Below are 20,944 nucleotides of genomic sequence, written 5' to 3'. Positions count from 1 at the left end.
CAGAGATTTTGGGTGTAGATATAGAAATGGACTGGCCTTATTCCATTCCAACTTCAAAATCAATCTCTTCACCGTCCCCTAAATAGGCCAAGATTGAGATTTGTGGTTTGGTTGGTTTTGGTAATGAAACTTCTTTGTGACAATACCGGGAGCCTAGAGCCAAAGAATAAAGACAAATGAGGCTCACTAGTTTTGCTTCTGAATTTTGGTTTGCTTTTTTCTTGAAACCAGCATGAGGGCTATCTGGGTTTTTGTTGTTTTTTTTGACCCTAGTAGTAAAGGGTGAGCATAGCAGTGCTGTTGTTCCAGTGGAGAGAGAGCTGCTCTGGGAATCAGGAGACTTGGGTTCTTAACCCCAGTGCTGCTGGCTGGATTTCTGCTATCAGTGGTGAAGGTTTCTGTGAGGTTGTGAGCCCAGCAGCAATCCTGCTAGAAAGCTAACTTGGGCAGCGATTGTTTTTTGTATGTGTGTGTGTTTTTGTTTTTTTTTTTAAACAGTATTTAAGTGTTTACTATGTAACATGCACTGTTCTAAGCACTCAGGTAGATACAAATAAATCAAGGTGAACATAACCCATGTCCCACATCAGGCTCATGGTCTTAATTCCTATTTTACAGATGAGGTAACTGAGGCACAGTGAAGTGACTTGCCCAAGGTCACACAGAAGAAAAGTGGCGAAGTCAGGATGATAACCCAGGTCCTTCTGCCTCCTGAGCCCATGCTGTAGCTACTAGGGAACTCTGCTTCTCAACTGGGTTAATACCAGAGCCAACATTATGCTGTGGTCATTTCAAATGGGTGTTGCATATAAACAATTGCACTTAGTGTGCTACACCCCTGCCTGCCTACTTGTTTGTTGCTCCTCATGCATTGAACCGTCCCTCGGTCTCGCCTGTCCTGCTGTCGACCCCTGGGCCACGTCCTCCCGCGGTCCTGGAACGCCCTCCCTGCTCACCTCCGCCAAACTGATTCTCTTCCCCTCTTCAAAACCCTACTTAAAACTCACCTCCTCCAAGAGGCCTTCCCAGACTGAGCTCCTCTTCTCCCTCTACTCCCTCTACCACCCCCCCCCTTCACCTCTCCGCAGCTTAACCCTCTTTTCCCCCCATTTCCCTCTGCTCCTCCCCCTCTCCCTTCCCATCCCCTCAGCACTGTACGCGTCTGCTCAACTGTATATATTTTCTTTACCCTATTTATTTTGTTAATGAATTGTACATCGCCTTGATTCTATTTAGTTGCCATTGTTTTTACGAGATTCTCTTCCCCTTGACTCTAATATTGCCATTGTTCTTGTCTGTCCATCTCCCCCGATTAGACTGTAAGCCCGTCAAACAGCAGGGACTGTCTCTATCTGATGCCAACTTGTTCATTCCAAGCGCTTAGTACAGTGCTCTGCACATAGTAAGCGCTCAATAAATACTATTGAATATGAATATGAACTAGAACTAACAGGAAAAGAGAATGTATCTCTATGCAGTCCACTGACGATGTAATCGATTCCTCTATGCAGATTCTCAGTCCCAAAGATTGTCTGCTGTTAATAATAATGTTGGTATTTGTTAAGCGCTTACTATGTGCAGAGCACTGTTCTAACCCCATCAAAGTAGCCTTCAGCATGGTTGAAGACTGGACACAGGGAGTTTGTCTGCTCTTTTGAAAACTGGCAAGGGAGATCTGAACCCAGCAGAATGTACACTTGAAAGAGACTCTATAACTGCAATCCACACCTCGCTTAGCCACAGTTCACAGACAGGTTGCCTGAACGGGAGCTAAGTCATTTAATATCTTTAGACCTCAATTCCCCATCTAAAATGGAGACCCGATTTCTGGTCCCCTCCTTTCCTTACCAAGATGGTGAGACAATAATTGGGTTAAATGACATGTTTTGCCAACAGCCAGCTTCTCTCCAAAATGGTTAGACAGCATCTTGAGGGCAGAGATCATGTTGTTCTCTCACAAATGCTTAATACAGGCTTTTGCATCCTGTGAGTGCTCAGTAAATACTACTGACAGATAGATTTTTTTTGAGACGCCTTAACTCTTCTAAGTCATTTTTCTTTCAGTGGTATTTGTTAAGTGCTAAAGTGGCAGGCACTGTACTAATTAAGGGATTAATTAGTAAATTGCTGCTTCAGGGATGAAATGACAAGATATGGCCAAGTTGCTGTGATACGCTTTGACTTCTCAGAAGAAAAGCATTTCATAAATCCATGGAATAATCTTCATCATCATCATGTTGGCAAATGGATAGGTTCCATATACACTAGTTATACATCCAGAGGACAGGAACTTGTTTGGCTCTGGCATCTATTCTGAGAGCTATGCATCTGAATACTTGTTCCATTACCAAGAGATTTTTATCTCAACAGTAATCACGATGTACTTGGCAAATGTCTATGCTGTTACGGGGTGCAAGACTAGATTCATCTGAGTAATAAGGAGAGAGTACTAACATTAGCAGCTGTAGTTGCCGTAGACAATGTGGATAATTTTAATCTGGTCCTGGGAGCAACTTTGAGAACCTGTGTATATAACAGCTCAAATCATACCTGCTCTCCCTGGACCTCTCTGGGTCTGTCTGAAACTACAAATTCCTTAATACAGAAGTTGGTTCCATGCCGGAAAATCATTCACTGAAAGGGTTCAGTTTATAGAGGATGATGACAACCCCAATCAAACCACAAAGTCACCCTGGATCTGAGGACGTGACAGGAATTTTGGGTGACCCTGGGAGTGGAATGCAGCCAAGAGGATACTGGCTTTGCAATGTATGTTGACTCTATGCCCACCCCTGAGAACAGGGGGGCAACTTTTCCATCTTCAAATACATCTGTGCACCTCTTTTGGGATCTCAAAGTATCATGCAAAAGCTGAAGGCACTCCCAAGTGGAATGTCAAAAAGGAGTGAGCAGGCAATTGAATTGCAAAATATCTTGTGTATCCTTATACAAGGAAAATGGAGTAGCTTATGTCTGGGTTTCTTTAGGCATATCTTGCTGAACACAACCACAAATTCTGGCAGTAAACTTAGTATTGATGGAGTACTTACTGAGTGCCTGCTGAATACCGTATGCCCTGTGGTAAATCCAGTGCACAACCCACATTTTCTGCCCACAAAGGGTTGACAGTCTAGTGAACATGGGGACAGTGACAATTTAGAGTTGCTTGCTGGCAAATAAGAGCCCTTTTGGGCTTCTTTATGCTAGGTCTGTGGTAATTATTTGGAGGAAAAGTGTGGGAATGGAACTTTAGAACAGGATGGGTTTGGGTACATGTCAGACCAGCCCAGAGAAATCACCAATAATGGGCTAAAAGTGAACCTCTCTAAGAGCCTCCCAGAAGACAGACAACATAAAGCTATTTTAAAATGAAAAAAGCAGTGTGCTTGAGTCATGATGTAAGGGGCAAAAAATGTTGTAAATAGTATTTGTCTTTTCTGAGAATGGGTTAATAAGTACCAGACTTAAGTCACAGTGGGAGGCCCTTATGGTAGACAAGGGGGTGGACTTCATAGCTTTAAGGGAGGGATGGAAAGTCAACTCTTAATTTTTCCCCCCTTATTACCACTCCCCCACTACAAAGTGCTTTGTAGAAAGGGATCATGTGAAATTATCCTATTGTACTCTCCCAAGTGCTCAGTATAGTGCTGTCCATGCAGTAAATGCTCAACACATGATTGATAGGAGACACTGGATGGCACTGCTGTGAGGATGGAAGTCTCGAGTCCTGGAGATTTTTAAGAAAAGGGATAGTATGTTTGATGAATTGAGTGATCTGGCTTAGGGCCAGGGAATTGAACTAAATGACCTTTCAAGATCCCTCCCAGGCCTTTGTCTCATTCACCTTCACTCTTCACTTTACCTTCCTTCTCTGGTCCCCTCCTAAAACAGCACCAGACTCTGCAAACCAACTTCCTCCTTAAATGAAGGTGATTTGAATGAGGCAGTTCAAATTTGGAGAGCATTACAGCTTCATTAGAGCTCTCAAGCGGGTTTCCCCATGGGACCTTTGCCGTAGTCAGTGATCTCCTTTCCTCCTGATGAATAGTCTGGGCCTCCTTTTGTTTAAACTCCTAATGACCAGCCTGTTCCACAGAAGCCTTCGCTCTGCAGACAGTGGATGTACAGTTTCTGTCATGAAACCCAGAAAACCTTCTCATTCACAGAAAACCTGGTGGAAGGAGATTTTTTCCAAAGGAGCAGCCATAGAGATAAAGCAGAACACCCCTGCTCTTTCCCCTCACTTTGCCCTCCTACCCCCACCTATTGTCGTCACATCTCCTGTCTCTATGAAAACTCATGACTCTGTGATTAGGGATCTTTCTGGTGGCTAAGTTTAAATTCCAAAGTAACTTGTTGGGATGTTTTCCATCCCCCACAACCCATCTCACCCTCATCCAAAAGCCGTGATGTTCTTAAGTCTGTGTTTTCGTACATTTTGGTTCATTTAAATGCATGCCGTATGGACTCTTGCCTAAGTTACGCTTCCTTTTCTGAATCTGGCTTCCCACAGTACTTGTCTTTTCTTTGCTTTGTTTTGCAGTAGAGTTTGGCATCCAAACATTGCCATCATTAAGAACAAAGGAATGATGGTGGGTAAAAGAGTGAGTGAGGACTTTATGTGCTCATGGAAGCCACCTTTGAGTGTTTGTATCAGTTATCCCAAGGTCAGAGTTGGGAATTGGACTTTCCATCTGTTGAAAGGCATTGCAAGGACAGGCTGGGTAGGGTAATTCCAGGCCCGGCACATGTATGGGATGATATTGTAGATCTAGGCTAACTTAGACAATCACCAGGTCAACTGCAATTGTGTTTGAAGACAAGAAAGAGAGCAGGTGCTGGATGATATTTATGTGGCAGGAAAAATCAAGCGTTTTCTGGTTGAAAACAGAAGCTGAGAGAAGACAGCTTGGCAGTTGGTTTATTTTAGAGAAAACTTTCTTCCTAATAGGCTGCAATTGAGCAGAAGAATTGGGGCTTTAAAGAAAAAAAGAGAAGGAAACCCTACTAAACTTCCCAAATGATTCCATCTGATTCCGAAGGGATCTGATGAAACATGACATTTAGAAAGCTATAATAACAACTAGAACACTCCATATTTTATTCTTGCCAACAGAACAATAAATCATTTTGTATTGGAAGGAAAAAGAAAGACTACTTTTAACAAGACCTGCAGTCTGCCCTTGATCAATTCTGAAACTAATGGGTTTCCAGAGAGAATAAAAAATTACAGGTCCTTTAGGCAGAATCCACACCTATTCCATGTGAATCTATCCACTATTCAGATCTAGCCAAGTAATCAGTGGTATTTATTGAGCACTTCTGTGTGCTGAGCATTGTACTAAGGATTTGGGAAAGTAAGACACTACAGTGTTGGCAGACACAATCCCTGCCCCAAGGAGCTTAAGTTTAGTGGTGAACATTGTCTGCCATGGAAATCCTCATTCACTGTGAGAGAATTATTTCTTCTATCTATTCTAAGTCTCACTTGGGTCAGATAAAGCCATTTTCCTCTTGTTTCATACTTAGAGGACAGGGAGAATGACTGGTCCCCTTCATCGACTTGAAAAAGACCGAATGACTGGTCCCCTTTATCGACCTGAAAAAGACCATTTGTAGATTGGGCTTTTCCAGCACTCTTCCCCTGCCCCTCCCCTGCTTTTTTTCCCAAAAAAACTTCTGTGGCTTTTTAAAAATTCCCTCCACTTGGAAATACTGTGAGATAAGCGACGGGAAGTGATATCAATTCCCAAGCATTAAGTACAGTGCTCTGACAAGTAAGTGTTCAGTAAATACCATTGATTGATTTCCTTCACTTTGCTGTTCAATGCCCCAAACATCATTCTAACTCATCACTCACTACTTTCACCAGAAAGCAGCAGTTTCTGTTGGGGTTGGGAGTTCCAGGGAAAAAAGGTGTGTGTGTAAAACCATTGTGCCCTCTTCCTCCTCAGCTAGGGATCTCTGGCTGCACCCCTGAATGAGGGGGAAGGCAGCAAACAACCATAAAGAAGCTGCTGCAGTTGACATCACTTCCACTCACTCATCTTACAGCTCTTCCAAATGGAAGGAATTTTTAAAAATCCAAAGAAGTTTGGAGAAAAACATGGTGGGGTAGGAGAGTGGCTGGAAAAGCCCAAACTACTTTTGGTCTTTAGTACATTGCCCTGCACAGAGTAAGTAAATACCATTACTGATTGATAGACTTCAGTCTCCTTCCCAACCATGGAAGTGCTAGGTAGGAAATATTTTAACCACAATAAAATGTTCCTTCAAAGAGGGGAAAACAGCATGTGTTTAACATTTCCCAGCAACAATTCTCAATCATTCAGATTAGGAGAAAATACCAGAGACCTGATAGAGTAGTATTTAAATGGATTGAAAATCATTTCTCTTATTTCAATTCTGTTAGTCTCTGAGGGTTAACCTCCTTCTTTAATGCATTACTCCATAGGGGACTCAATATACACAAAGAGCTGAGACCCTCCTACCCCACCACTCTCCCTTATATGTGAAAAATGATATTTTGAGTGGAGATTGGGGCCAAGAATGATGAAGAACTGTGCCACCTACTCAGCCAAGGACATTGTTTTCTGAGTTTTTCTTGGCTTTTGCAAAAGATAGTATTTACATTTAGTGATGATGAAGAAGAAGAGATGATATGGCCTAGGGGAAGATGTATAAGTCTGAGAATCAAGAGACCTAATTTCTATTCTTGGCTCCACCACTTGCCTTCTCTGTGATCGGGGCATGTCACTTAACCTCTCTGTGCCTCAGTTTTCTCATCCAATAAAATGGGCATAAGATACCCATTCTTCCTCCCTCTTAGACTGGGAGCATGAGTTTGTGCAGTGTAGGGACCGTGTCTGAATTGAGAAGCAGTGTGGGTAAGTGGCAAGAGCACGGGCATGGGCTCAGGAGTCAGAGGACATGGGTTCTAGTCTCAGCTCCGCCTCAGGTCTCCTCTCTCAACTCCACCCTCTCTACTCATCTTGACTCTCTTGCCCCCCTTTCCCTCCGCCGCTCTCGCTCCACTAACCCACAGCCCTGGATCACCTCCTCTGTTCGCCTCCTACGCTCCTATGCTCGAGCTGCCGAGCGCTGCTGGCGAAAGTCCAAGCACCAAGCCGACCTCACACACTTCAAATTTATCCTTTCCTGCCTTATCTCTGCCCTCTCCTCCGCCAGGCAAAACTTCTTCTCCTCCCTCATCGACACCCACGCCCGTAACCCCCGCCGATTGTTCCGGACCTTTAACTCTCTCCTTAGGCCCCCTGTTCCTCTCCCTCCCCCATCTCTCACCCCCAATGATCTGGCCACCTATTTCCTCACGAAAATCAACACGATCAGGTCTGAGCTCCCCAAGGTCACCCCTCCGCCTCTCCCCTCCCCACCACCGACCGTCTCCCCTACTTTCCCGTCCTTCCCTGCAGTATCCTCAGAGGAGATCTCCTCCCTCCTCGCAAGTGCCACCCCCTCCACCTGCGCCTCGGACCCCATTCCCTCTCACCTTATTAAAACCATCACCCCTGCCCTCCTCCCTTCCTTAACTTCTATTTTTAACCACTCAATCTCCAATGGCTCCTTCCCCGCTGCCTTCAAACATGCCCACATCTCCCCCATCCTAAAAAAACCCGCTCTCGACCCCACTTCCCCCTCCAGTTATCGCCCTATCTCCCTACTACCCTTCCTTTCCAAAATCCTAGAACGAGTTGTCTACAATCGATGCTTAGAATTCCTTAACTCCCATTCTCTCCTAGACCCCCTCCAATCTGGCTTCCGTCCCCTCCACTCTACCGAGACTGCTCTCTCTAAGGTCACCCGTGACCTCCTTCTTGCCAAATCCAATGGCTCCTACTCCATTCTAATCCTCCTTGACCTCTCTGCTGCCTTTGACACTGTCGACCATCCCCTCCTCCTCCATACCTTATCTCACCTTGGCTTCACGGACTCCGTCCTCTCCTGGTTCTCCTCTCACCTCTCTGGTGGGTCATTCTCGGTCTCCTTCGCTGGCGCATCCTCCCCCTCCCATCCTTTAACTGTTGGAGTTCCTCAAGGGTCAGTTCTTGGCCCTCTTCTGTTCTCCATTTACACTCACTCCCTCGGTGAACTCATCCACTCTCACGGCTTTGACTACCATCTCTACGCAGATGACACGCAGATCTACATCTCCGCCCCTGTCCTCTCCCCCTCCCTTCAGGCTCGCATCTCCTCCTGCCTCCAGGACGTCTCCACCTGGATGTCGGCCCGCCACCTAAAACTCAACATGAGCGAGACTGAGCTCCTCATCTTCCCTCCCAAACCCGGTCCTCTCCCAGACTTCTCTATCACCGTGGATGGCACGACCGTCCTTCCCGTCTCTCGGGCCCGCGATCTCGGTGTCATCCTTGACTCGTCTCTCTCGTTCACCCCACACATCCTATCCGTTACCGAGACCTGCCGGTTTCACCTCTACAATATCGCCAAGATCCGCCCTTTCCTCTCAACCCAAACGACTACCTTACTGCTACAGGCTCTCGTTATATCCCGGCTAGACTACTGTGTCAGCCTTCTCTCTGAGCTCCCTTCCTCCTCTCTCGCCCCGCTCCAGTCTATTCTTCACTCCGCTGCCCGGCTCATCTTCCTGCAGAAACGATCTGGGCATGTCACTCCCCTTCTTAAACAAACTCCAGTGGTTGCCTATCAACCTCCGCTCCAAACAAAAACTCCTCACTCTAGGCTTCAAGGCTCTACATCACCTTGCCCCTTCCTACCTCTCCTCCCTTCTCTCTTTCTACCACCCACCCCGCACGCTCCGCTCCTCTGCCGCCCACCTCCTCGCCGTCCCTCGGTCTCGCCTATCCCGCCGTCGACCCCTGGGTCACGTCCTCCCGCGGTCCTGGAACGCCCTCCCTCCTCACCTCTGCCAAACTGATTCTCTTTCCCTCTTCAAAACCCTACTTAAAACTCACCTCCTCCAAGAGGCCTTCCCAGACTGAGCTCCTCTTCTCCCTCTACTCCCTCTGCCACCCCCCCTTTACCTCTCCACAGCTAAACCCTCATTTTCCCCTTTTCCCTCTGCTCCTCCACCTCTCCTTTCCCATCCCCACAGCACTGTACTCGTCCGCTCAACTGTATATATTTCCATTACCCTATTTATTTTGTTAATGAATTGTACATGGCCTTGATTCTATTTAGTTGCCATTGTTTTTACGAGATGTTCTTCCCCTTGACTCTATTTATTGCCATTGTTCTCGTCTGTCCATCTCCCCCGATTAGACTGTAAGCCCGTCAAACGGCAGGGACTGTCTCTATCTGTTGCCGACTTGTTCAACCCAAGCGCTTAGTACAGTGCTCTGCACATAGTAAGCGCTCAATAAATACTATTGAATGAATGAACGAAATGAACACTTGTCTGCTGTGTGATTTTGGGCAACTCGCTTAACTTCTCTGTGCCTCAGTGACCTCATCTGTAAAATGAGGATTAAGACTGTGAGACCCATGTAAGACAACCTGATTACCTCATATTTACCCCAGTGCTTAGAACAGTGCTTGGCACATAGTAAACATTTAGCAAATGCCATAATTATTGTTGTCATATATCTGCCTTGGTAATGGTAATGATGTAATAAATACTCTCATGATGATGATTATAGAATGTCCCATTGTCAATGATGGATGAGTCTCGAAGCCTTTGGGACTGGGAATCTGTGTACGGGAATTGGTCCAAGTGGTGGTGATTTGTTCAGGTTTAGCCTCCACCTCCCATCCCTGCCAGTTGTGTTTCTTCGGGGCAGTGGGTGAAACACACGATGGTAATTTATATTAATGTCTGTCTCCCCTTCTAGACTTTAAGGTCCTTGTGGGTAGGGAATATGTCTGTTTATTGTTATGGTGTACTCTCCCAAGTGCTTAGTACAGTGCTTTGCACACAGTAAGCGCTCAATAAATATTATTGAATGAATGAATGACTGGGCTGTACCACCACCACCGATGTAAATCCTCCACTGGGCAGGACCGAGAACCCTGTCTGTGTATGGGCAGGAAGGGACAGCCTCTCCCCAATTCGGTGGGCTCTGAGACTTTCTAAACCTCCACCAGAGCCCTCCAGCTGATCAGCGTCAGGGCAAGCTAAGTCCCTCCCCCACCGGGATGCACCCTGGCAGAGCTGAGAGGAGGGCCCAAGTGGATCAATTATTGCCAGGAAAGGAGACCTGACTTCCCCCTCCATTCTGTAAACACCTTGGTTGCAGGCACTGTGTCCTCCAGCTGTATTGCACTTCCCAGAGCTGAGTAGAGCAGTGCTCCACACAGAGTAAGTGCTGAATAAATGCCATTGAATGATTAGTGATGACTTTAACTAGCAGTGTTGTTAAAATGGTCATCTCCATTATGACCCAGTTCATCTTTTCTCCTTTTGGGGAGAGTTGTCCAGGGAGTGGCGCTAAGAGGCTTTTCTGTGAGTGAGAGGCTGGTCGGAATGACCAGGGTTCATTCATTCATTCAATCCTATTTATTGAGTTCTTACTGCTTGCAGAGCACTATACTACACGCTTGGAAAGTACAGTTCAGCAAAAAAAAGAGACAATCCCTTCCCACACCGGGCTTACAGTCTAGAAGAACCAGATTTGGTAGTACCTGTTAGATTATCCAAGGAGTTGGAGAAGCAGTATAGCCTAGGGGGAAAAGTAGGGGGTACCCAAGGTCACAAGGCAGGCAAGAGGCAGAGCCAGGATCAAAACCCAGGTCTTCTGACTCCTCGGATCTTTCCACTAGGCCACACTGCTCCTGTGTCATAAATATAGTCAGAAATGTGAGAGTTCTTTCCCCTTTTCTCTCAGGGTATGCCAGGTTCCAGGCTCCTAGTTTGAGGTTCCCGGATGAGGCTGCTTTTCAGCCTGGTTTTATGTGTTGTATCAGTGGTGACCACCTCGACTCTGGAAAAGACAAAGAAAAGGACACTAGGTTGTCTAGGGATTACCATAAAATGCTTGTGGAACTAGTGTGAGGATATTTCTGTTCAGAGGAAGCCCGAGAATCCCCATCATGGCAGTATGTATTGAGTTGGCGAGAACATAAGTTCTTGTAACATAAGCTTGAGGGAAAACTTTTCAAGTCTGTCACTTAACCATTTGGAGAAAAACCGTCAAGAGGGAGGGGAGAATTTATTCCACTTCCTCCAAAACCAATCCAGAAGTCTCAGATGAGATCTGCAAACACACCCAGAGTTTAAAGTAGACAGGGCAATGAAAACTCTGAGTCTGGAAAAATCTTTTGGTAGAGAATAATAAAGTTCTTGGTGATTCAGACAAAACAGGGGGAATCAGGAAGTGATATCTACATCAGTAGTAAGCTAAATACTCTGGTCTTGAAATCAACTACTGACCTGCCTTCAATTAGTAAGCCCTGACATAAAGTAATGTAGCCACTAGAATCATGGAGAAAGATCAGAACAGGGGCACTTTTACAATGTATTTGCCATAATCATAGCATATATTTGTCTGGCCAAGTTAACCCAAAATCAACAAGAAAATTCTGTTAATTTTTGTCTAGAAAATAAGATCCCAGGACTTCCAGGTGATTTGGACCAGAACCTGAGTTGGTATAAAATTCCCCCAACTGGGTGTGAGAGGATGGGACAGGACTGATGATGATTAGAGTAAAACATTAAAATTAGAGTAAATCAGAGTAAAGCATTATTATTATTCTGATTGCCTTCCCTAGCTCCTCATCTACTTCTAACCAAATTGCACAGGTCACGGCTGCCGAAGTAGTGGTTCTGTTGAGGGCATAAAGAGAAAAAAATTGACTACCAGGAAAAGTATGTTACCTCCTAGGGGAAGATGAGCAAGAAAACAAAGCCAGAGCAGTGCCACAAAGTGAAGAGATGCAGAGGCTTTGGCGTAAAATCTGGGAGAGATCTGCAGAATCTAACAGCAGTACATATTGTCGGAGGAGAGGCGAGAGGTAAAACGAAAAAAAGAAATCTTCTAGCTATGACCGATGACAGAATCACACCAGAAGATTTGAGAGAAGCAACCAGTGAAGTGCAGAATTGGAAATCTCCGGGAGGAGTTCCAAATTCACTGGTGGGAGTTTTTTTTGTTTTTTTGGGTTTTTTTACAGCCCACGTGCCTTGCTAACAACTCAATTCCAAGTAATTCTAGAATATATGAGCTTTACTCCCTGCTCCATTACAGAGGAAATAATATATATGCTAAGGAATGCAAATACCAGCCATGTAAAGAATTAAAGACTCTGCACAGTCTGCAAACTTCTAATATCAGTCATTGCAGCAAAAAAATCAATCTGGGTATTCCAGAGAATAACATCTTGATCATCAAATAAAACGGGTGTAGAAGAGAAAGTTAAAAGTGTAAAGATACTCTGAGCATTGACTCTGTTATTTCCTAACAAATGACACACTGGAAATACATCAGTCACCCAGGTTGATTAAAAGAAATCACTTAACTCTATTTCACACTTCTGACCATGTTTATGACAGAGGAGCAGTGTGTTCTAGTGGAAAGAGCAAGGGCCTTCGAGTCAGAAGATCTGGGTTCTGATCCCGGCTCTGCCTCTTGCCTGCCTTGTGGCCTTGGGTGAGCCCGTGCTTTTTCCCCTAGGCCACACTGCTTCTCCAACTCTTCTTGAATAAAGTAGCCAGTACTAGTAACCCTGGTTTGTATTCAGAAATCATCACCTACCTACTGAGACGAGGCAAGAGACTGTCTGTTTCTACACTCAGACAGCAGAGATATGGTGAAGCCCTTATTTCTACACTTTGACTTTCCCTTTTATAATATTTGTTAAGTGCTTACTATGTGCCAGGCACTGTACTAAGCACTGGGGTAGACACAAGATTATCAGGTTGGATACAGTCCTTGTCCCACATTAGGCTCACAGTTTTAGTGCCTATTATATAGATGAGGTAACTGAGGCATGAAAAAGATAAGTGACTTGCCAGGTCACAGGGTTTCCCGGTTCCAGTCTCACCCTCTCTAAGTCACTGAGTCTCAGAGTACCCTTTCTCCACGTCAGGAGCCTCACTCCTCTGGGTCCTAACTCTGGATCCTGAAGCTCCAGGATATCCAAACCCTAATCAGGCATCCTTTTGATCCCTCTGTGCTCTAGTCTCTCCAGGATCCACAGCATGAGCTTTCCCTCTGTCCTGATCTCTAGGCACATAGTTCTTTGTCTCTCACCTAAAGATGGCTGACAGTCTTCTTCTCCCACTGCCTGACCCATCTGCTTCCTCCCTAATCCTTCTCTCTGACTGGGTCTTCCCTCAGGGAGGGACTCCACAGAGTTACTCTCCTGGCCTCCTCCTCCCTCTGCTATGTGTGGGCAGTCAGTGGAACTGTTGATTATGCCATACTTGCTCAATCAGTTAATGGTATTTATTGAGCACATACTGTGTGCAGAGCACTGTACTATGTGCTTGGGAAAGCACAATCCAATAGAGTTTGTAGACATGATCCCTTCACTCAAGGAGCTTATAGTCTGGTGATACACCAGATCAGGATGACCAGGAGTATGGGGAGGGCTCTGTCTGGATTTTATGCTCTATTGCACTTCCCCAAGCATTTGGTACAGTGGATTGCACTAATGGGCACTCAATAAATGTCATTACTACTACTGCTTCCTTTCCCGGAACAGGGAGAAAGGTTTGGGTTGTCTCCCAGCCCATAGATTCCAGGGGTGCAGTAAAGTGGTCTTTTACCCAGGGGATCTTATCTGGCCATCTGTAGTGTTCTCCTTTTCCTCAACTGTCCACCCAACATGGTGACATTGTCTGGCTGTCTCCTCAACCAGAACTGAGGGCCTCTTCCCAAGCCGACCATCTTGTCCCTGGAGCCCTAAAAGAGGAGAAGCCCAGGACAAAGCTAACCATCCTGCAGGTTGGTTAAATGGAGCTCCTGCAGGAGCTCAAATGACTGACTGGGGAGGCACCCAGATGAGAAGCTATGTTGGAATCTCTAACCCACAGCAAGGAGGAAGAGGTGATGTGATAGGAAGGAGAGGAGGCTGGGTCAAGAGAAGACAGTGTCTTTCATTCAGTGGCTGCAGAGCTTCTGCCCTTTCCCAGACACGAGAGGGGTAGAAACACCATGGGGCTAAAGAAATAATAATACTGATAATAGTGGTATTTAAGTGCCAGGTCCAGCACTGAGCACTGTGGTGGATAAAAACAAATTGGATTGGTTACAGTCCCTGTCCTCTGTGGGGCTCACAGTCTTAATCCCCACTTTACAGATGAGGTAAAGAGAAGTGAAGTGACTTGCCCAAGGTCACACGGCAAGCAAGTGGTGGAGCTGGGAATAGAACCCAGGTCCTTCTGACTCCCAGGTCCAGGCTTTAGCCACTAGGCCATGCTTCCATTCCATAATCCTGACTCAGTCAAGCCTCCAACACGCTAATCGAAGACAATTCTCCCGAGACTGCAGTAAAGGTCACAAAAGGAAAAGATATTTCTATTCTTCTTTTGTTCCAAAGGCTAAAATTGGAAGGAAATTGAATCCCCAAAGTGAAAAGTGGAGAAAATGAAGAATGAGAGAGCCAAGAAGCGCTGTGTGCAGTTGCAGAAATTACAGTACCTTCTGCCACCTATTAATTCAGTGTTTCATCTGTCTGGGTCTGGCAGGGCTCTGGGCGGGGGGCTGGAGTATAGAGGTTTTATCCCCAGGAATCTTAGGTTTGGCTCTCTTACCATATTATTTGGTTAAATGAGAGGTTAAAAAATAACTTCCCACAATAGAGAGGAGCACGAAGAGAAAGAAATGTTCTCTGATATCGCTATAGAAAAAGATACAGGGATCGACAGAGTTAAGCCTGAATTATGGCCTTGCTGCCATATCACAGTTGGGTAGGCCCAGTATTGATACGGTGGTGACCCCTTCACCCCAATCAATACGAGGGCACCACCTCTGTGGGTGCCTCTATGTGACTCTGTTCCTTTTTGTAATGCAGAAACTTTCCAGCCCTGGATACACAACCACAACCCCTTCATCATTCTACTCTGAACTCCTTCGGGGTATGAGTCTCCTCGCATCAGTTGTTACAGCTCTATATCTGTGATTTTTGGGCACTGAGACTCAACTCCATCACTCCCAAAAATGGGAAATTTTAGGATTTGAAATCATACCAGGCAGAGTCCTTAGAATACTGAATGGCCAGACCTCACCCTCTAAAAGCTCCTTCTCCTGTTTCTCTCCCTCCCCCTCTGGCTCCCCTCCCTGTACACCCCACCAATCCTCACCACCCCCCCGCCCATCACATAGAGAGGAAGAATGTCAAAGACAAGGCAATTTGTATTCCAGCACCGCCGCTGCTAGTGCTTCCGTGATCCAAATAAAAATAGCATTCAGTCATTTTGTAAATAATATCCACCCCCTCGCTTGTCCGGGGAGTCGTGAGCTCTTAAAGCAGAGACTTCAGGAATGAGTGGGTGGTGAGGGGGTGGGAATCTGGTTCCAATTTCCACCCAGAGGAAGGCAGGTGGGTGGGTGCGGGGGTGAAGCTGGTGGGATGGAATGGCTGCCGGGCCTGTGGGAACTGCACCATTTCTCTTACAATTCACTCCTTGGCATTCACCCTGGCAATCATTCAAGGTTCAGGCCCCTCTGAGCCAGGATGAGGGAGAGTCTTGCTGGGGAAGGGTGGAAGGCGGCGAGGGGGGTGCTCAGTCTCTTGAACTAAGCTACAAAAATAACAGCAAAAAGAAACCTACCCCCCCCCCCCCCGCCCAAGCCCCACCCCATGACTCAGAGCCAAACCTTTTTTGTTTGTTCTAGGTCACACATTGCCCTCCGTCCCACACCCAGCCTATGTAGGCTCAGACTGGTAATGGATTTCTTTTTCCACCAAAATAGAGCAAAATTCTGGATTTCTGAAATAACACTTCCCCACTGTAAAATCACTGGTCCGGGTTTCCAAAGCACACGGGATAAGGGTCTGGGAAGAAAACCCATGGATATCTCATCGCCCAAATCGAGTGACAGAAGAGAAGACCCAGAGAATACTCAGAAGGTAGTGAGCATCGGGTCGGCTGCCTGGCGCTCTTCCTACCAGACAGTACTGGCCTGCTGCTTTTCCTTGTCTCCCCAGGGGAAAGGTTGCTATCCTATTCCCCTCCCCCTGGGAATTCCTCTCTTTCTCCATTATCCCCAAGAACCCTTCCCGCTTTCCCAATGTCCCTTGTCTCCGGGCGTGTTTGTGTGTGTGTGTGTGTGTGTCTCGTAAAGCGGGATACAATTACCCTGATTGGGTTAAAAACGTATTATGCATTTCACATATGTCATGCCCTGGATATTGGATTTAAATATAATTTCAAAAGGTAGCACTAATTAATTTATTTCATTTTATCTACTTGGTGTTAGAGCCTCTTGGGCTCATTATGCAAATTTTTCCTCACACTATGCAAATTAGCATCTAACTTTGGAGCCAAGGATACCTGGCGGTTGTTCTCATTGGACGGCAGCCCCGCTTTCCGAGTCTTTCCTGGGTGGTGGGCTCTGTCAGGGGTGCTCTGCCTCATTTACTTTCATACATGGGTCTTTTGGGAAAGAAAGAGCCAGACTGATGAGAGTTAAATACTAATGGGATTTATAAAAAACACACATCTGTAGGGGAAGAGCCATTTTTACCAGAGACACTGAGGCATTCTTAATCAAGTTTGGGCTAGAAAATGTAATTTTGGGGATGTGATTATTGTATTGATTATTATTAAATAATACTAATCCATTACAAAAATGGGTTTGGGGGATGATGAATGGCAGTGCCCTGGATCTATTAACCCAACATTGCCATAGGTGTGAGAAAGCCACCACATTTTAAATGTCGGTCTGAAATGTAAATCTAAAATAATTGTGCCTCTGGGACCCTAATTTAAAATGCTGCCCTTCGTGTTTGCCCTAGTAAATCTGCTGTTAAAAATGAATGAGTTTATTGCCGAAATCATCTCTTATGTAGCTTGAATTCCATAGGGACAAGCATCTTACAACTAGGCAGGATTTTTTTTAACCATTTTGCAGAGGATAAAGATGGTAACCAGTCTCCATTCTGGACCCTCCGATAGGGAGGGTTAACAGCTGATAGACTCCAAATAGCAATATTTCCAAGTGCATCATGAACTGTGAAAGCAAAGAACCCTATCATATTTTTTTAAAGTTGACTTAAAACAAGCAGACAAGTGGATAACATCATCTTTCTTTAGAAAAGCAACCACTTAGAGTGATTACTTAAGGGGCTTGGGCTAAATTCCTATTTGGTTAGTAGGCAGTGTGTCCTAATGGAAAGACCATGGGTCTGAAAGTCAGGAGACCTAGGTTCTAGTCTCAGCTCTGCCACCAGTTTGTTGTTTGACCGGGCAAGTCTATTAGCCTCTCTGTGCCTCAGTTTCCTCATCTCTCAAATGGGAATAAGATGGGAATCATCTCTGTGCCTGCTCTCCCTTCCGTCAATAATGCGAGCCACTTTTAGGGCAGAAATCGCTAGCCCGATGATGTTGGAAGCAGCATGTCCTAGTAGACGGTCCCTGGGCCTGGGAGTCAGAGGATCTAAGTTCTAATCGCAGAACTACCACTTATGTGTCGTGTGACCTCGGGTTAGTCACTTAACTTCTCTGTGCTTCAGTTCCCTCATCTTCAAAATGGGGATTCAATACCTGTTCTCACTCCTATTTAGACTGTGAGCCCTATGTGGAACCTAATTATCGTGTATCTACCCCAGCATTTACCATGGTACTTGACACATAGTAAGTTCTGAATAAATGCCACAGTTATTAGCATTATTATTTTGTTGTACCTATACACGTGCTTAGTACATAAGTCCTTAATAAATACCATATGTATATTTTTAAAAACGATCACTGGTGGTATCTGCTCCATTTATTAAAATGCACTCAGTATCAGACACCTAGAAATTTTATGTTATTGGGTCTTTTTGTACTTCCCTATTTCTTTCAAGCCACCTCACTCTCACTCAGTATGGTAAAAAGCCAGTTTGTTTTCCCATAGAGCCTGGGGCTCTCCTCTTAGGTTCTCATAAAGTATGTGGCTGGGAGCTTAGGAATTCATCTTGGTTGGACGAAGATCTGAGTTTCCCGGAACACAATGGGCTGAGGACTGATGAGGGCTCACAGTCTTAATCCTGTTTTACAGATGAGGGACCTGAGTCCCAGAGAAGTGAAGTGACTTGCCCCAGGTCACACAGCAGACAAGTGGTGGAATGGAGATTAGAACCCAGGACCTCCTGACTCCCAGGCCTGTGCTCTATCCACCAGGCCATGCTGCTTCATGGTTTCTAATCTAGGCTTGTCTGCTGTGTGAACCTGGCTAAGTCCCTTCACTTCTCTAGGCCTCAGTTACCTCATCTGTAAAATGGGGATTGAGACTGTAAGCCCCATGTGGGACAGGGACTGTGTCCAACCCAATTTGCTTGTATCCACCCCAATGCTTAGTACAGTATCTGGCACATAGTAAGCCCTTAAGAAATGCCATAATTATTATTGTTATTATTATTATTATTATACCATCCCATCGCAGGGCCCAGTCCCTGCCAGACTGGCCAGCAGATTTCTGGAGAGAGACTCACAGAGACCCTCCATATATATAATGGTTTGAAGACAATGGGGGCTCTGTAGAAGCTTTTTTTAATATAAAATGTGTTTTATCTTTTAATTCCCTCTGGCTTTTTGCAGCCTGTTTGCAAGTAGCTCTAATAACTTTCCATAGCTCTCTATTAACTAAAGTCAGGCTCTTGACAAGCAGTGTTTATTTTTAGGGAAATAGCATCGGATTATTGGAGCAGTTTTTAAGATAAAGGGAGAGATTTTGATCTTTACCGTAGGCAAGATGGTGATGAAATAACTTCAAGTGAAAAAGAACACGGACAAACTGAAATAGCCAGACCTGCTGTTGGCTGTTCCCTTTCCTGCTAAATATGATATTTGGGTTTAAATAAGGGTTCGTTCATTCTAGCCCAGATTCTTCCTCAATCTAATGCTCCAGTGAAGTCGCAATCCTCAATTTAAAGTGTTTTAGCATCTTATCTTAGAAATGATTATGATGTTCTAGACTGCTGAAGGCAATGAAATTTGGTATGTTATTGCTCAAAAGATACTTTAGAGTTTGACCAATTTCAATGGAGAGTGTATGAGGCAGTGTGTATGTGTCTTAATCACCTCAAAGATGCTTCCTCTGCTCTGACTGTGATTATGATTACGACAATTAGCTGTGTTGACAGTGCTATAAAGAGCATACACCATACACTTCATAGAAAGTGGGGAGATTTACCAGGGGTACTTTGACTGAGTGAGATGTGATTTACCATCTATTGGACTTTTTCCTGGGAGAATGAGTTACATTTCAGATGACCTGCAGGTCCAAGTCAGATCCTAGATGTGCTTGCAACATAGACCAGAACTGAGTCTAGGTAGAATTAATTGCAAATAACTGTCATGTTGACAAGGATCTATCTTGCAACCTCATTAAGTCAATATTGGTCAATTTAAAATAATGTAAAGCTCCACTATATATACATTTCCTGGCCACTGGGATAATTTCTTCTATATTTTGGATATAAAAAATCCTAATTATGGCCACTTGGGAATTTGAAGTGAATACCAAAGTACACATAGAGATGAATTACTCCAAGTGAGTCAAGATCTATGAATCGCCCTAGTTCCTTGTTAATAGGAGAAGCAAGAGTAAGCCTGTAAAAGCAGAAAAATGTTTTCATTTTTAAGCTTGTGAAAAAAAGTAAAATGTTTTCCTTCTCATGTCCCTCTTTTGCCTTCCCCATCCCAGGCTCGATTAGTAAATCAAAGTCAATCCAGGTTTCTGGAGTTGAAAAACATTGTCTGCATAAAGGCTCCATTTGCAAAATGAGAGATTACACATTTGAGTACACTGAATTCAAAATTTCTGTTTCTGGTGGCCTGATTTGGAAATTATCTTGGTGTTATTGGGTATGTATGTTTCTGATGTGTCAGAGTGCCCATAATTATAATCATAATCTCTTACTATGTGCCAAAGGTTTTGCTAAGCATGGAGTAGATATAAGAGAATCATCCCTGTCTCACATGGGACTAAAGGGGAGAGAGAATGGACACTTAATCCCCATTATACAGATAAGGAAACAAAAGCAGAGAAAAGTTAGGTGACTCATCCTAGGTCACATGGAAGGCCAGTGGTGGAGCCGGAAGTAGAGCTCAGGTCTCCTGGCTCTTAGCCCTACACTCTTTCCACTAATAATGATGGTATTTGTTAAGCACTTACTATGTGCCAGGCACTGAACTAAGCACTGGGGTTGATACAAGAAAATTGAGTTGGACACAGTCTCTTTCCCACATGGAGCTCACAGTCTCAATCTCCATTTATCAGATGAGGGAACTGGGGCACAGAAAAGTGAAGTGACTTGCCCCAAGCCACACAGCAGATAAGTGGCTGAGCCAGGATTAGAACCCATGGCCTTCTGACTCACAGGCCCGTGCTCTACACATTACACCATGCTCTTTCTCATAAGGCCCTTCTCACTAAATTTTAAGCTTTTTGAGGTCCAGTATGTAAACCACAATTCCTTAAGTTGTTATTTGTTAAGCGCTTACTATGTGCTGAGCGCTTACTATGTGCTGAGCACTGTTCTAAGCACTGGGGTAGATACAGGGAAATCAGGTTGTCCCACATGAGGCTCACAGTCTTAATCCCCATTTTACAGATGAGGTAACTGAGGCAGCGAGAAGTTAAGTGACTTGCCCACATTCACAAAGCTGACAAGTGGCAGATCCAAGTACCCTAACAATAACAATTATGGTATTTGTTAAGCGTTTACTATGTGCCAACCACTGTTCTAAGCGCTGGGGTAGATACAAGGTAATCAGGTTGTCCCATGTGGGGCTCACAGTCTTATTCCCCATTTGACAGATGAGGTAAATGAGGCACAGAGAAGTAAAATGGCTTGCCCA

General features: G+C 44.9%; 1 protein-coding gene across 2 annotated transcripts in view; it reads left to right on the top strand.

The window, feature by feature from the left end:
* Positions 1-20,944, top strand: part of GABRA3 (gamma-aminobutyric acid type A receptor subunit alpha3) — a 150,594-nt gene that overhangs the window by 49,579 nt on the left and 80,071 nt on the right. Inside the window, exon 1 of one of the 2 annotated variants that reach the window (XM_039912433.1) lies at positions 15,880-16,008. The exons of the other annotated variant lie outside the window; for it this stretch is intronic. The gene's annotated coding sequence lies outside the window, so the exon portion shown is untranslated. Of the gene's footprint in view, positions 1-15,879; positions 16,009-20,944 lie in introns of those variants that run through there. 2 annotated transcript variants of the gene reach the window in all.

Source organism: Ornithorhynchus anatinus, chromosome 6 (genome assembly GCF_004115215.2).
Source record: "Ornithorhynchus anatinus isolate Pmale09 chromosome 6, mOrnAna1.pri.v4, whole genome shotgun sequence".
Lineage (NCBI taxonomy): Eukaryota > Metazoa > Chordata > Mammalia > Monotremata > Ornithorhynchidae > Ornithorhynchus > Ornithorhynchus anatinus.
This window is presented reverse-complemented; position numbering and strand designations above follow the sequence as displayed.